The sequence below is a fragment of the Gossypium raimondii genome, chromosome 3 (assembly GCF_025698545.1).
Source record: "Gossypium raimondii isolate GPD5lz chromosome 3, ASM2569854v1, whole genome shotgun sequence".
NCBI lineage: Eukaryota > Viridiplantae > Streptophyta > Magnoliopsida > Malvales > Malvaceae > Gossypium > Gossypium raimondii.
Window position 1 is genome coordinate 16,232,138 of NC_068567.1, and position 5,166 is coordinate 16,237,303.

Genomic DNA, 5,166 nt, shown 5'->3' on the forward strand with positions numbered 1-5,166 from the left:
CCAGCCATTTGATAATCTCCTTTTTGACAACTTTCTTCATGATGGGATTCAATATTCTCTACTGCTCGATAGATTTTCCATGGCAATCCTCCAGTAATATCTTGTGCATGTAGATTGCTAGGTTGATTCCTTTAATATCCGCAATCATCCACCCAATGCCTTATTAGATTTCTTTAAAACTTTCAACAATGGAATCTCTTGATCTAATGTTAATGACGCACAGATAACTACTGGCAATGTACTGTTATATCCCAAGTAAGCATACTTCAGATGTACTGGCAAAGGCTTCAATTGCAACGTAGGAAGATCTTCTATGGATGGTCGAGGAGGTTTAAAAGTACGATCCGATAAATTAAATGATTCAAAAAATTTCCTTGATCCATTCTCAATTTGCTTAGCTTCCATCAATTCACCAATCTCTTCAATCATTTCTGCTTTAATTAACTCAAATGAGTCCGCATCATCATTAGAATTATTGTGATAAAACTCTACAAATTCTTCCTAAAATATTGTGTCTACAATCTCAACAATGTGACATTCTTCATCTGTATCTGCATACTTCATAGCATCGAAAACATTAAAGGTTATCTACTGATCATTAACTCTCATTGTTAATTCACCTTTTTGTACATCAATTAATGTTCTACTAGTTGCTAGAAGAAGTCTCCCAAGTATGATTGGTACGTCTTTATCAACCTCATATTCCTGAATAATAAAATCTACTAGAAAAATAAAATTTTCAACTCTTACCAACACATCTTCGATTTTGCCTTCTTGATGTGCATATGAATGATCAACTAATTGCAATGTGAGAGTTGTAGGTCTTGCTTTCCATATTTCCAGCTTCTTGAAAACAAGTATAGGCATTAGATTTATACTTGCACCTAAGTCGCATAATGCTTTGCCTATATAATGATTTCCAATAGAGAAAGGTATAGTAAAACTCTCTGGGTCCTTCAGTTTTGGTGGCAATTTGTTTCTCAGCATTGTTCTGCACCCTTCAGTGAGAGCGACAGTTTCGAACTCCCCTAACCTTCTCTTCTTTGATAAGATATCTTTCATGAATTTCACATAGTTGGGCATTTGTTCCAATGCTTCCACCAACGGTTTGTTGATATGTAATTGTTTTAGGACATCCAAGAATTTCTTGAATTGAAAATTTTTGTTAGATTTTTGGAAATGCCAAGGAAAATGTGGCCGTGGCCTTCCCTCCAGTTGTTGAGGTTTTTTTGTCGTGGCATTTTTTTTAGCAATACAAGATGAATTTGCTTCAACATTTTTCTGGTTGCTCTTTTCTTTTGTAGCATGCTCCACTAGTGGTTCTGAATTCTTCTTATTTGTGAAATCTAAACTACCTTCTTCAATAGTGGTGTCATTAACAACTGATGGTAGCTGCGTACCACTTCTGAGTGTAAAGGATTTGCACTATTCCTTCCCTTGAGATCGTGAATTTTCAATATCACTCGGCAGTGCTCCTTACGATCTTGAGCTTAATGCTTTGGCAATTTGCCCCACTTGATTTTCTAAAGCTCTTAAATATGCAGCTTGACTTTGAATGATATCCTCGTTCTTGGCCATGTATTCCTTCAATAGAGCTTCCGTAGATGAAGAACTTGAAGTTGAATTTTGCTAAACATTTTGTCGTGGCATAGGCTGATTGTATCCATGTAGTGCACTCACAACATTCTACCGAATAGCATTGCTAGAATTTCCCACCCCTTGATTACTCTAACTGAAATTGGGATGTTGCTTCCACCTCAGATTATATGTGTTGGAATATGGGCTGTTGTTGTTGTGATTAAAATTTCCCATATAATAAACTGAGGTTGGGTTCGATGGGCATTCATCAAAAAATGATATTTTCCATAATAAACACATGTTAACTCAGCTGCTTTCATTTCCTTCACTACAGCTGGTCTTTCAAGTGTTTTTATCATATTTGTTAAAGTTGATACCTGAGCTCTTAGGAAAGTAATTGCATCAAGTTCCATTACTCTAGCAACTCTTCTGCCAGTCCCCACTCTTGTAGTGGGGTATTGATAATCGTTGTTTGCTATCCTCTCCAGAATTTCATTTGCCTCATTATATGAATTATCGAGAAAATTCCCACTAGTAGATGCGTCTACCACCATCCTTGTATGCGCATTCAATCTATTGTAAAACATTTACATTGGCGTCCAATGTTGAAAACCATGCATTAGGCATTTTCTAATTAACTCATTGAATCACTCCCTTGCTTCATATAATGTTTCATCTTTAGATTGCTTAAAGGACGTAATATCATTCATCAGTTTGGCATTCATGTTTAGAGGATTATATCTTAGTAGAAACCTCTAACAAAGTTCATTCCAAGATGCCACCGTACTTAACGGCAATGCATTTAACCATGCTCTGGCACAATCTCAAAATGAATAAGGGAATAACTTCAGTCTCAGGGCGTCTTTAGGCATACCCTGCTACCTGAATGCATCGTAGACTTCCAAATAGAGTCTTAAGTGTAACCATGGATCTTCAGTAGGCAATCCAGTAAACTGCCCTACAGTTTATAACATTCGAAACATCACCGGCTTTAAGTCAAAATGTTGAGCTTGAATATGCAGCCTGACAGTTCCTGGATCCAGATCATCCAAGATCGGCACTACATGTTCTCTGATGGGTCTATCTCTGTTATTTATTATTTGAGGAATATCAACATCCTTTCCATTCTGATGTACTGGCTCTTCTCTAACTTGACCATTTCTAATTATTTCCATTTCTCGCAATTCTTTTCTCCTTCTCAAAGTTCCCTCAATTTCTGGATCAAAAGAATACTCTAAAATGTGCATAAATATCTCTACTCATGCACTAGAAAAAAATCCAAAAAAAAAAATCAAAACAACTAATTAAACTAAACTAGCAAAATTAAAGAGGTAATAACACACCAAATTTTCACCAATATTGCTGATCCCCAGCAACGGTGCCAAAAACTTGTCGAGTGTGAATGTGTAATGCGAATGTGCAAGTATACATGTCAAATGAAGTAATAAAGTGATTAGTGAGTATTGTCTCCACATGGATCGGAATTGATGAAAAAAAATTTTGTTATGCTATTACTATGAATTTGACTAATTAAATTGTGCAAAAGAAACATATCACAAATTGATGAAGAGAATTAATGAATGGATTAATAAAATCAATTATGAATGAAAAAAATGCTAGGGCAAATGAAATACTGTGGCAATTTTCAAAGAATAAGTGGGGAGGATTTGTACTATTGAATGATAAAGGTTGGAATTACTCAGGTTTCATTTTTATTTCATAATAATGTCATGGACAAATCTTGACCATTCTACTGCTCAAGGATTCACTACTGTAGTTTGCTTCTTTCGAGATCTAGAGTTTAAGCTATCATTCTCAATTTTCGTATGTCTATAGAACTCAAGAATGATATCTAGACTTTTCTTATTTTCCTTGTATAGATCATAACTTCTACATCTAGAGTGTTGCGAATAATCTTTCAAATACTTGCCTGTATAAACTGATAATAATCCAATTTATTTAATCTTTTCATAATTAAATTAGATCTAAAAACATACCATACAATCATATATGTCTGGAGCTTTCATGCATGCATTTGAAATAATCACAAATCGAATGAAACATTAATCTAATCAAAATTTGTAACCTCCCTATCCCGGCATAGATGTTATGGCTAAATTGAGAAGACTACATTAGCCACTGAAATGGCTAAGCTAACTTACGTTACTTTTGAATACCTTAAATAAACTCATTTTAGAGAAAACCGTAGTTGTACTTTGAGTTAGCTTTAAAGCATTCATTCATTAGGTCGTGTATACATAGGATTCATTTTATTTTTGATAATGTTGTACTAGAAACAACCGTTTGCTTGTCGTTCTTCTTTAAAAAAACTTGATGATAAACTAATGCAGCGGAAAAACCATTTTTGAAGTAATTTTGGAAACTTAGTTTCCTTATCAATTTGTTTTTCAAAAATGATTCATTTGCAATACAACAGAAATTAGGGAACAATGTCAAATTTTACTTAAGCCTGATATTATGCATTTTTCGGTTATTATGCTTGAGTAATCCATGAATGTAAAAATCCCCAAATAAAAAGTTACCAAGCCACAAACTAGAAATAATTAAAAATTACAAACCAAAACAAATAGAGATTGATTAATACTTAAGAAAAAAAAGTAATTCATGGTCCAAAGTGATCCTCTAAATATTGAGTTTGGTCCTAATTTCAAGGTTTACTCGAAAAGTTAGACACTATTAGGGGTGAGCTTATGAAAAGCTCAGTGTGAGTCAAACAATTATTTAAACAAACATAAATATCGAATACGGTGAAAAAAATTAGCTTTAATAGAAGAAAATAGAATCATCATAGGAATTTCATATCATTATAAAGTCATTATCAATATCGATGTCAAACGGTGTATGAGCATGGGTCATCATTCATTGGAGTAACAATCATTAATTTTGATACCATTAAATGCAACCAAATACAATACGTAGCATACATCAATAAAATTTGAATATGTCATGCACATGGTGCAATGCAAAAAGGTTCCTACCCATACCATCCGCTACACACCATGAGTTCCCCAGAACTCATCATCCGAACTCCAAACCATTATGGGCTTAAGCCCGTTGTGGTTAAAACCATCGATAACAATATGAAAAAAATTATGCCATTAAAAAAGTGATAAATTGCCATTCCCCTCGGTATTCCAGGTGCAATACACTAACTACTAATAATGCGGACTTAATATGCCACCAGTACTCCACAGAACTCCTCCATCAACCACAAAATTCCACCCCAATGCATATGTAATATGTCACACAATCTTATACATAATCATATCGCAATACTTTTCACATTAAATTGACATGCTAAGCACGTCCCTAATAACATACTTTCAGTAAATGGAAACAATGTTCCAATTTTCAAATTACCATTGTGTTGGAATCAATCAAGATCGTTCAATTTCACATACTTTACGAATTTTCATTATGCATAAATAACACCCTTTTTAGTACACAATATAACAAATATCTCATGTTTTTAAATCATACATAAGCTTAATATCTCAACAAATTATATCATTCATCAAACATTCTCATATCTCATACTCAAATATGCAATTACAAACTCAATCAAAC

The 5,166-nt window shown here is 33.8% G+C and overlaps 1 non-coding gene across 1 annotated transcript; it reads left to right on the forward strand.

Annotated features, from left to right (window-relative positions):
- Positions 1–2,187: 2,187 nt before the first annotated feature.
- On the forward strand, positions 2,188–2,294 carry LOC128040049 (small nucleolar RNA R71). The gene has a single exon (XR_008194709.1). It is a non-coding gene; the product is annotated as a small nucleolar RNA R71 (small nucleolar RNA).
- Positions 2,295–5,166: the final 2,872 nt, after the last annotated feature.